Source organism: Coffea eugenioides, chromosome 3 (assembly GCF_003713205.1).
Source record: "Coffea eugenioides isolate CCC68of chromosome 3, Ceug_1.0, whole genome shotgun sequence".
Taxonomy (NCBI): Eukaryota; Viridiplantae; Streptophyta; class Magnoliopsida; order Gentianales; family Rubiaceae; genus Coffea; species Coffea eugenioides.
Window position 1 is genome coordinate 26100635 of NC_040037.1, and position 12778 is coordinate 26113412.

A 12778-nucleotide genomic window follows, 5' to 3' on the forward strand; every position below is an offset into this window, starting at 1 on the left:
TCAAAATCCATTCGATACTAGAAAAAGCATCTAAAAATTATATCTGCTCCTTAAATTCATCTAGAAATTTTTCTAATCACGAAAATGCAGAAAACAAGCCATAAAAATACGAGAAACCTAGAAAATGAAAATTACGGGTTCTCACACGGGGCGCCTGCCCAGCTCTCGCCAGGACTCAAGACAAATTGATTCAATCTTATCGATACATAACAATTAATACGAGCCAAATAAAGAAAAGTCGCTTCCATAATCAACCATCCAAGGCTCACACCACGAGTTCAAAATATATCAGTTAGCCAATCCTTACATCAAGTTCCCAAAAGATACATCAGTTCCCCAAACTATACAACAATCACAAGTCCAGCCAAAACATTTGAAACCCTAATACCAAAATACATCAAAAGGGGTTCCTCCGAAGTTCACTTCCTCCATTCCTATTAAGGAAAACAAACTAATGGGATGAGCCAATACTCGGTGAGGCCAAGAAACACACATGCAAACACATAACCCAAGTAGCCACAATTTACATAGTAAGTAAAGCTATAAAGTTCGGATAATTCACATTTCGAATAGGAAAAATAAATAGAAACAATTCAAGGATACTGTAGCTCTCAGGAGCTAAATTCCACGTAGTCGAGTCAAAGTCTTGATCACATCTCACGTTGACACTCCGCCAACCACATAAGTATCGAATCCGTAGATACACCACTTTTCTTCGAATCTCGTCACCGTTACACCCCCTTACCGGGCCCGCTCATCAAATTTTTTTTTTGATAATACTCGAGTATATCATGGCAATACTGTACGAGTAATGCCGAGCAAGATCTCTCCAATAGATCATGCTCTACGAATATCTCATGGTTTGCTAAGCTTGTCGACCAAGCCCATGCTGGCTCGATTCGCAAAGTTAGCCAATGAGTTTGGGCGTCCCCCGAATACGAATACGAATGCAAATACGAATATGGATATAAGTCGATGAGCAACGCTCAAATCGACGATTCCAAATAGGAATCACAAATACGGATCACATATATGAATCACAAATACGAATCACATCCACATTACTATGTACAAGTCGAATATGAATTCACATAGCAAAATTCAAATATAAGTTCATTCGAAAGAGAGCGAGTGCGATAAAGTACACACTCGTCTCAAATTTTCAAATTCACATAACGGATAAGAACCAATTAACCATTTAGCAACAAACTCATGCACTTGACACTCACAGTGATTCAAGTAGCAAGTTCAAATGATGATTTAGGCGTCTCCCGTGAGATCCTCTGGAAGGTCCTGTTGAGCGCCTGAGCATTTAATAATAAACTATCACTTATACATCCCAATTAATAAGGAAGATTGTACCCTTGTACAATCTAAGAAAATTTCACGAGAATGAGCCTTAATTACTCGTAAATCGAGGCTCAAAAGTGAGGTTTTAAAACACAAGCAAAATCTGATTTTCATCCTTGAAATCGAGTGTAAAACGATCCAGTGATATCAAAGGAAAAAGAGAGAGTTTGCAAAACTCCATTTCCTTGAAGTTAGAAATTTTCAGATTTGTTACACTTACTTTGAAAAATCGTATCTCACTCTCTACACGTCCAAAATTGGAAAATTTGGTACCGTTGGAAACTACTTCCAATATACTAAAAGTTCCTAGAATACACTTTTCCATGATTCCAAATGGCAGGCATTCAAAATTGGCTCAAAGTTACTGTTTTAAACTTGCAAGACAGTTTTGAGGTTGGTTTTTCGCCAACTTTGGAAATTCGGTAAAATTCATACGTTGCAAACCAGCCTCCAAAATTTATAACTCATTTAGAGTTGCAAGTAAAGTTTAGGACAGAACAAGAGGATCAAGAATCGGAGTTTTGAGCACCGAGATACGGTCGCTCAAAGTTGGAGGAAAAACGAAACTGTTAAGCTAGTTTCCAGATTTGAGTTCCAAACTTTGGGACTTTATTTTGGTAGCAAAATGGACTCAAAATGGCACCAAATTTGGTATGAATATACTACCATATAAGGGCCACTCCCTTGCCAAATTTCATAGAAAAATATGAACGGGAAGTCAGTTAACAAAACCGTTGAAATCGCAAGAAGTTCGAAGGCTAAGCTGCCTTTGAGCTTCCGTTTTGCCGTTTTCCAAACATTTGGCCAAGAAACGACTCAAACATGATTTATTCCAGTAAGTAATGTCTAAAATATGTCCAAGGTACATTTGATCGGTGATTTACACCAAGAAATTTCGGATAACAAGTCCCAAATCATTGCTAGTTCAAATCTGTCCAAATGTAAGGTATTCCTTCACCAGACCAGATTCGAGCTTTGATCATAAATCACTCAATTCAACTCAGAATTGAGCGTGGTTGGTGGTATTGGAAAATAAACTCATAAGGATACCTTTTCTCAGAAGAAACCATTTTCAAAATCAGTCCATAACCAGCTCGTTCGTGAGCATTAAGTTGCAGCTCATGAGCTGCCTTCCAGGAAGCAACGAAACAGGACAGTGGATTTCAAATGAATGGTTTGGCTAGATCAAGTAAAACCAGGACATGAATTTTATACCAACAGAAAGATAGGAATGTCTATTTTCCAGTGCCACAAACGGCACTCGATTCCGACATCGGAGCAACAAGTTATGGCCGAAACAAGAAGACTGCCTGGGCAGTGACGGGATTCAAATTCCAGATTTTCAAGCTTTCGAATTTCCGACATTTGGGTGATCAAATCATGTTATTTTTCAATGAAACTTTTTACACAACCAATATAACATGTAAACAACATAAACAAACCATTAGAACCTTAAAATTTTGCACAAAAGTGGTCGAACAAACCAGGGGCAAAATGGTCACTTTTGGTCATTGCACCATCCATGAGTTTCTATCAACAACCCAACATTAATCCACCAATATAAGCACTAAACCAACATTATTTTCATCATCAATCATCAAATCAGTCCTTCCATCAAAAGTGGGAGTTCATAGAGCCCACCAAACAAAAATTCATCGTAAACAAGACTACCCACATGCATGCAAGAGTTTATACGTTTAATTCTACTTCCATAAACCAAAATTCGAAGGTCGGATCGTTACCTACTTGTGTGATGAACAAAGACAGAATTTTTTGGTCCCCTCTTGGCCAAGAAAAATCGTGAAAAGCTCCCCCTTTTTGTGTTAGCTTAAGTGTGGTTAGATTTTTGGTGTGAATTTGGTGGAAGATTTGATGAAGAAATGAAGAACAGAAATTGAAAGAGGCTTTTTTTGGGGTTTCTTTTTCTTTCTTTGATGCACGGCTGGCTATGGGTGAGGAAAAGAGTGTGTTTTGGCCGCTGAAAAAGCTTCTTGAGAGACTTAAGAAATGAAGTGCTCAAAATGCTCCAAAAGTCAACTAGGACTAGTGTGCACACGCGCGCGTTTCGCACTCGATTCCTCTCGAGTTTATTTCACTAATGCATTAAACCTCTAATGCACTTGTATTCATACTATTATTATTCACTCTTAATGGTCTAAAAATCATAGTCTTAAGTCCTTCAATTAATCGCGCGCGTAAAAACGCGTACTTCCGATTTGTGCGCGATAAAGTCGAATTTTCAAGAATTTCTTATAACGATAGTACTAATAACTATCACTTGAGCACTTAAACATAAAATTACCTATTTTAGTACCATTGTGTAAGTCTCTAATTTTCCAAACTTTTTGTACTCTCAATCGGTTAAAATTTCCAAACACTTTTTTACTATTTTCACTAAACGAGCTTCCAAAAATTAAATTTTTAAACGAGTCACTTTAAAAATATAATTGAGTTATAGACCCATGTAATTAGGTCTAAAGAGTTTAGAAAATAATATTCGGAGTAAATGGCCAAGTAAATAATTAAATAAGTTAGAAATAGGAAATTTAAATAAGTAAATTTTGCGAATCCTCACATGAGTCGAGTGTTAATTCCTCAATTCTCAAATTAACTTTTCTTAATCTACTATTGATCATTCTTACTTCTCCAAAATTAATACACTCTCAATTCAAATGTAGCCTCGAAAAACGTGTATTCGTGTTCCGAACTAAACGAGTTTTTAAAAAAATAATTTTTCTAACAAAACACTTTAAAAACATAAGAGAGGCATTTTTCCATATAAATGGATTTTAAGTAGTCGAATTAAATAATTCGGAGAAAATGAGTGAATAACTATTTAAATAAACCAGTAATATATGACGAAAATAAGAAAATTTTTGGATCCTCACACGGCTCCCCAAAATTCTTTCCAATTCGAGCTCCTGTTAAGGAAAACAAACTAATGGGGTGAGCGAATGCTCAGTGAGGCCAAGAAACACACATGCAAACACATAGTCCAAGTAATACTAACATTTATACAGTAAGTAAAACTGTAAAATTCGAGTAATTAACATTTCAAGTAGGAAAAGTAAGCAGAAACAATTCAAGGATACTGTAGCTCTCAGGAGCTAAATTCACGTAGCAGGGTCAAGGTCTTGATCAAATTCCATGCTGACACTTCGTCAACCAAGTAAGTATCAAATTCCGTTGGAACTCCACTTTCCCTAGATTCCGTTCACCGTTACACCCCCTATACCTGGCCCGCTCGTCAAGGTTTTGATATTACTCGAGTATATCGTGGCAATACTACGTGAGTATGCCAAACAAGAACTCTCCAATAGATCAAGCTTCATGTTTGCTCATGGTTTACTAAGCTTCTCGACCAAACCCATGCTGGCTCGATTCGTAAAGTTAGCCAACGAGGTTGGGCGTCCCCTACAAGTAAGAATGGTCGACGAGACAATGCTCCAATCAACAATTTCAAATATAAGTCGATGAGATTCACTCCAATCGACACAAGTATAATTTCAAGTATGAGCAAGTTTATCATCTAATCAAGTAAAAGAGAGCGAATGCGATAAAGTACACACTCATCTCGACAAGTACAATTCACATATTCAACAAGAAGTATTGCAAGTATTAGGCAACAAATCATGCACTTGACGCTCACCAAATCAAGGTAAGTGAGCAAGTAAAGTCTTTAGTTGTTCGCCCCGAGATTCTCCTCAAGACCCTCTTGAGCGCCTGAAGAAAAATGACCAACAATCAGTCTCATACATTCAGAACTCCTTATCAATTAAGGAAGAATGTGTACACGCTTAAAATTAAGACAATGTCTTAAAAGAGCTTCAGTCTAATGAAATTCAAGATCCAAAAGTGAGGATTTAAAGTCACCAAGGAAACTTGTATCCTCCATGAAATCGGTTTTAAAATAAACTATCAATATCAAAAGAATGTAACAAGATCTTAAAGTTCAACTCTTAAGAAATCAGAAAATTTCAGCTTTGCATGACAAATTTGGTAAAATCAGATCTTGAGTTTCGTATGTCCAAAAATGGAAAACTTTATACCGTTGGAAACTAGATTCAAATTATTAAAAGTTCCTAGAAGATACTTTTCCAATATTCTAAATGGAAGCCATTCATTTTTCAGCTCAAAGTTGCTGATTCAAGAAACCAAGACAGAACCAGTCTTGATTTTCGGCGATATTTGAAAATTTGGAAAAATTCACAGAAAGTAAATCAGCATTTGAAATTCATAACAAAATAAGAGTTCCAAACAAGGTTTCAAACGCAACAAACGGAACTAAATTCAGAGTTTTGAGCAACAAGATATAATAGCTTAAAGTCGGTTGATTTTCACTACTTGAACAGTGAATTTCCAGATTTGAAGAGCAATCTTTGGGGCATCATTTGAATATCGAAATAGTATTGAAATTACACCAAATTGGTAAACTTAAACTTCCATATATGGACTACCTCTCCATCAAAATTTAGATAAAAATTCGCACGGGAAGGCAGTTAACAAAACGATCAAAGTTCGTGAAATCTTTCAAAGTGAATCTGCCATCCTATTTCTTTTTCTTTTCCAAAAGTTTTGTCCGACGAAATCTGCCCCAATTCGCTCCATTTTTTAAACCAAGATTCCAGAAATATTTAATAAGAAATTGATGGTTAAATGACACTAAAATTTCGAAATATAACATCCCAAAACAGATTTGACCATTCGGTCAGCAAGAAAGGGAAAAGTTTCCAGTTTCCAGCTTTGTCGCGTTTTCGAAATCAAGCCATATCTAACTCTATACAACTCCAAATTGAGAATGGTTGATGGAGTTGGAAACTAGGTTCAAAATGCTACAATTTATCAGAAGATATCATTTTGGAAATCTTTTCACAAGTGGGACAAAATCGATCCACAAAATGCAGCTTCCCAGTTTCATTCAAACAGCCAGTCAAAACAGAATAGCCGATTTTGCCAACTCGGTACAGATCTCTCGAAATGAACTAGTAGAGGATTTTTATACTGTTGGAAAGCTATAAATGTCTAATTTTGAATGCCTCTAACGGCACTCAATTTTGACTTTTGTACCAAAAGTTATGTTCGGACAAAGGACTACTGTCCGGGTACCGTGCTATACATTTTTTCCAGATTTGAATCTTTACCAAAACTCAAGTTTTGTGCAACCATTCGATACGATTTTTGAAAGGCACTTTTTACACAAAATATACAACATATATCCATCAATTTCACAGCCAACCAAGCATCAAAATTTTGAAATAAAGACAGGACAACATGGACAGAATTTTCGGCCAGCTATCTTTCCAAGTTTTCCTTTGATTTCTCTCTACTTTCTAACCGTAATCAAGCTATATATCACATAAACAACCACAACCAAACAATCAAGCCTCAAGTCAGCTACCTAGAGGTCTCATCAAGTCTGCTAGCCTATGATTTAAAGCGAAATAATTGGTTCCTCAAGTCCGCTAGCCTATTTTCTTGCTTAGGGTTGTAAACCCATGAAGATTAACCGTTAAACTTCTTGTAATTTGAAAGATAAAAGAGGTGGAGTGGTTACCCTTAAAACCCTAGAAGAAAACCAGATTTTCCACCGAAATTTCCTCCAAGAAATTCCACTAGATTGCTTCTTACTCCAAGCTAGGATGAATCTCCAAGAAACTAGAAAGTTGGATGATGATTTGTAGTCAAAATGGAAGCTAAAGGAAATGGAGATTTTCTTTCTTTTCTTTCTTGGTTGGTCGGCCGAATGGAGAGGAGAAAGATGAGGGTTTGAGTGTTTAGCTTGTGAGGGAAGAATGAAGGAAAGTTGCTTTAAGTTGGGTGCAGAAAGTCAACTTTGAATAGTTGTCGAAATACTGTCGTGCACTATCGATTTCTCTCTTGTTTGATACACTCATGCACTAATCCTCCAATGTAATTCCTTTAACACTGTAATTACTCACTCTAACGAGTTTAGTATTAATTTCTCAAATCTCCACTTAGTCGTTCCAACGTAAAATGCGCGAACTATCGACTCACGTGCGATAAAGCGAAATTTAAAAGAAATTCATGCAACTAAAATATAATTAACTAACTCTAAGGCAAATAATTGTAAAAATGACTATTTTAAGAAATAAAACATGAGTCCTCACAGAGTATCATCTATAAAAATTAATGCAGTATGGAGGATAGGTTCAAAAACTTTTACCATTGCTTTTTGAAACAAGGAGGGTGTTGTTTTTAAATCGAAAGGCATAACCTTCCATTGAAAATGATGGTTTGGAATACAAAACCCTGTCTTGTGTCTATCCTCAATACAAATGCCAATTGCAAAAAATCAACGTTTAAATCAAATTTTGAAAACCATTTAGCTTTTGAAATCTGAGAAAACAGAGTGCTCCTATTTGGAATAGAAAATTTGTCATCGGCCAAGAAAAGGTTTAGTGGTTGATAATTGATGACAAGCCTCATTTTACCTCGAACTTGTTCAGATCTTTTATTCACATAAAATGCCTGACAAGCCTATAGAGAATCAGATTTCTCAATTAGGTCAAATTCAAGGAGTTTTAAGCACTTATTTTCAGCAAATTTCAAATGATTAGGATTCATTCTAGAGTGGCTGACTTTTGTGGGATTGATATCTTCATTCTTTTTGAAAGGAAGCTTTATGAAGAAATATGAATTTTTCCAAAGGGGATGGTCACACTTTTTTAGAAACTCAATAGGATTTTCTGCTCAAGATTGTTCTACAATCTTTTTTTGAAAATCTCCACTTGGCTTTGCTCAGGTAATGCAGTTTGAAGGTATAGGTTTTGAATTTGTATATATTGTGACGGCCCTACCTCCCCCTAGGGCGTATCCCAGGGTTCGGCGGGTCGCCTGCCCAACTCTCCCCGGGACTCAGTCGTTCACTATAGTTCTCAATTAAAATCGGAATAAATCACAAGAATAAATAGGGCAGCGATCCCAACTTAAAGCGGAACTTATATACATTGCTATCCCAAAAGGGAGTATAAAGATCGAATATACAAAGGTTCTCAATCCTTCATACGTCCAGCCCGTTCCAAGCACTAAGGCGAGAACCATAACAAAGAAAAACAAAAGAACTAGACTAGGCTAGTCTATGCTCTCATCCTGTTCGCCGTCCCCTGTTAAGGAAAACAAAACTAAAGGGGGTGAGCTAAAAGCTCAGTGAGGTTCCAAACACATAGTCAGATAGTCAATTCAATACGTTAAACATGGAGTATCAATAATTCAAGAAATGTTTACAATGGAAAGCGATAGTAACATTCATTAAAAGGATACGGGCTCACATGGAGCTATTCGTTCGTTCGTTCGTTCCCCTGACATTATCCCTTATTCCTCCAATTATTTGAAAATTTCCTTTTTTTTTGAGAAGTAAAACCCTCGTGCCTTCATTCGTTCATTCATCCCCTTCCGGACGTTGACCGGACTCCACCCATCCGGACGTTGGCCGGACTCCACCCATCCGGACGTAGCCGGACTACAAGGTAATACTCGAGTATACCAAATTCACCCAGGGTCACCATATCGCCCGACCGAGTCCGCTTCTGGCTCGAGTCGATCGGTAACAAAGGGCAGGGCCCAATTCAGCCAAAAGGCTTACATTCATGCACAAGTAACGTTCCAATCATTCAATCTTTGAGAATTTCACATTTATTTAGTTCGGGTGCGATAAAGTACACACCCGCCTAGAAAACTCGTTTTGGAAATCATTGAAAGCACTTAACACGTTATCAAACAATAATACAAGTCATGAAGTCAAGAAAATATAGCAAACAAGGAACACTTACCTAGTTATGCAAAATAACGTGCAAAATATCCTTTCGGATATTACCCTTAGTCAACAATGAAACCTAAGATTGAACAAGAGAACATATTACAGTTTATCGAGCAAAACATTTAAGGGGAAACGAAGAAACCTGACTAATTAGGAGTAAAGCGTGTAAAGATGACTTTCAAGTAAAAAGAGGGTTGTTTGGACCCAAGGATGAAAATAACTAGGGTTTCAAAATCAATCGCAAAACCAAGCTCAAAAGGCTTATAGAATTCCAACGGAAAACATTTGACTAACGACAAATCAAAAGACAAATAGATAGGCTAAGAAAATATTCTTTCGGAATCGTAAAGAATCGTTTGTATGACTAAAAGTCACTATATATTCAAGTAGAGGTTATATAACAAGGGTTTTGATGAAAATCATATGGAAAAGGAAGACTCTTAAAACCGTACTTGAAAGTAGTTCACTTGTGGCCGATAAAACCCTAACTCATACTTCTATATTTTGGGTACGGAGTAAGTAAACATTTTACGTTTCAAATCGAAGAGGTATCATGTTTTGGAATGGTAAAACGGTCATAGTATTTGCCAAACGAAAATATACAAATTTAAATAGAAACAGTCCTTGAGCGAAAATTTGGGCAGCACGCCCTTTGTGTTTACCTAATTTTCCAGCCATTTTGGCTTCATTATTTTTCTCATTCAAGCCCAAGTTTATACACAACACAAATGCATTTCAATAGCCATTCCATAGGCTCAAGACAATACAAGGACATAAATCAACTAATAACAAATGCGGAAATGAAGTTTACAAAAAAAAAAAACAGATTTGATAGGGTTTTACGGAATGGGCACATCCGAGGCTACGCTTATCAGATTGAGGTGAAACTTATACCATTTGAAGCTAAGACAGGGGGCTACAAGATTGAAGAAGGTCACTCAGTCCAGTTTGTAGTGCAACTAGGTCAAAAGATCAGTATACCAAACCAGCACCGTCAAAACAGGTTTACAAACCGCATTCTGGCTCAAATATCATAAGTCAGGCTCCCTAAGTCCAAATCAAGTGATTCCAAAGCCATTTGAAAGCTAAGATACAAGTCTACATTTCTTAAGAAGGCGTCAATAACCAAATCAGAAGTATTCCCAACCAAATTAACCAATTACAGAAGCAATTATCAAGTTCGGGTAGAAACAGGGCAGCAGGGGTATTTAAGTCTTTTCACAGACTACGTTGCTCTGATTGAGCTGAAATTTTGTAGGCAACTATAAAATACCATTATATACAACTTTCATGTTTTATGCCAAGCCTAATTCGGCCTCTAACATGGTACAATACCGGACAGAATAGAGCTGAAATTTTCCAGAAATCTGGAAATTTTGGTTTTCAATTGAACTTTCTTCCTTTCCTTGTTCCAATCACTACCAAAGCCCCTTATATAATCTTATATACAACATATACTAACCATACAACAAGTTTAGGCAGAAAATCATCAAACCCTAACTTGCATATATCATCCAAAATCATCACAACAACTTGTATAACTTGTAGTCTAATCAAAACATGAGCTAGATAACATCTTAAACCAAAATTTAAAAGAACAAGAACCATGATCAGATCTTATACCTCAAAACAAAGCTTGAAAGAGTGATACTTCACCTCCTTTGGAAATTTTTAGTTCCCCTAGCTTCCCAAGCCCACAACTCACTCTTTAATCGGTTTAGAATTTTGATTCCTCACTTAGATGGTGCAAATCAAGAAGAAAATTGTTTTCTCTTGCTCCCCCTTTCTCTCTCTCTTGTCTCGGCCAAGCTCAAGGAAAAATGAAGAAGAAAGGCTGCTCTATGGTGATTAAAAGGCAAGAAGATTAGGATTAGTCTAAGCCACAAGTTTTGCCAACACTTGGATCAACCACAACCACAAAATTTTCTCTTTCTTCTCCTTGTATTTTTGGCCACCAATTTCGGTCAAAGCCAGCTGGAATTGAGGGGATATTTTGCTCAAGTATTAATGAGCTCATGTGGTAAGAAAGTGGTGGTCAAGTGGTGCGTTTAATCGGTAGTGCGCGGTACCTGTCGGTTCGCGCCGTTTTTCTTAAAAACACACGTACTAGGGTTTTTACTTCCTATTCACTAACCTTATATCACTGCTCCTAATCACATATTATTTCTCACTTAAAAGTCATTTTTAATCACCAAATTTGATCCTTGCTCTGTACCGAAAATTCATCCGGCGAAAAATCGCGAAAACCCTAATTTTGCTCCAATCTTGAAACCAAAAGTGAAACCCTACTTTCTAGGTTTATTTACACTCATTGTGGAACGATTGGGTAGAAGGGCTATAATAAATGAATAATTTCTAAATAAAAAGGCATTTTGAGAAAAATATAAGAAATTTGCGAGTCCTCACATATATAGTTTGAAGAATTTCTTGGACTGAATACCTTTTGGCTTCATTAGAAATTTCTCCTTTTCGTAAATGTCAAAACCTATGATCAAATCTTTCCCATGCACTGATGATCCAAGAATGTGAGTTTTGATCCTGCAATTAGGAAGAAACTGTTAGATAATAGGATTTGTAGTAAATTTTTTAGTTTCAAAAATTTCACCATTTGCAGCTCTAAAGTCATGACATTCATGTTTCCATTCCTTTTCTGGAAGGACTTCATAATTTAGTGTAGACATGGCTACTTGTGAATCAAAAAACGCGATCACAGGGATAGGTTTATCATACTTAGTAGGAAAAATATGTACAAGAGCTTGAGGACAAGTTTTTGCTAGTTCCAGAGGCTTATATGAGTATTGTCTTGGAATGTCTACTGGTACTTGCAAAGCAATAACAGTTTGATCAGTTGGTTCATCTTCTTCTGTTAAGACATATTCTAAAGTCAAGAAAAGAGCTTGCCTTTTTTGTCCTGCAGTCAAATTCAGAATGGAACCAAATTTATTTTTGTGAGGACCCGAAAATTTTGCTTATTTTATTTATTTTATTGGCTCAAATAAGTATTTACTCACCCGATTTCTCCGATTATTATTTTCTAACCTTTTTAGCCCTAATTAAATGTATCCATAGCTTAGTTATATTTTTAAAGCGATTCGTTTCGAAATTTAATTTCTGAAGGCTCGTTAGGTGAAAATAGTAAATACGCGACTGGAATAAATAATCGATTCGAGAAATTACATATATTTTGAATTTATTTTATTTTCTTGAGTTATTAAAACAAAAAAATAATAATAATAATATAATTGTGCCAAATATTAAATTAATTGGTTTTGTTATACTAAATTAATATTTCTAGAGTTAGATTAATATTATTGCCTTAAAATAAATTCTTTAAATTCCAATAGCTAAGTTTAATCGTTAATAATGTTAAGGGTTAATAGGAACCTTAGTATTAAAATGCAGTTGATAAATTGTAGACAAAATCGTTACAAGAACACTAAGTATACTTATGACGTTAAAATTTCGATAATCGAACTCCTGCGAGATTAGTGTATCATTAGGTGTTTAAACTACATTTGGGGTAAACTTTAGAAGTTGGTTAAAATTAAGGACTTAAGTGGAAAAGTTGGAAGAGACGTGAAAAGACTAAAATAGCCTCCACACTCTCGGAAAACTACCATGCAACCACAAAACCACTCTCGGCCAACCATA

General features: G+C 36.1%; 1 long non-coding RNA gene across 1 annotated transcript; it reads right to left on the minus strand.

Annotated features, from left to right (window-relative positions):
- Positions 1 to 228: 228 nt before the first annotated feature.
- Positions 229 to 3171, minus strand: LOC113764525. Its single transcript, XR_003467638.1, has 2 exons — positions 3093 to 3171; positions 229 to 434 (listed from the first exon to the last, which is right to left on the minus strand). It is a non-coding gene; the product is annotated as an uncharacterized LOC113764525 (long non-coding RNA).
- Positions 3172 to 12778: the final 9607 nt, after the last annotated feature.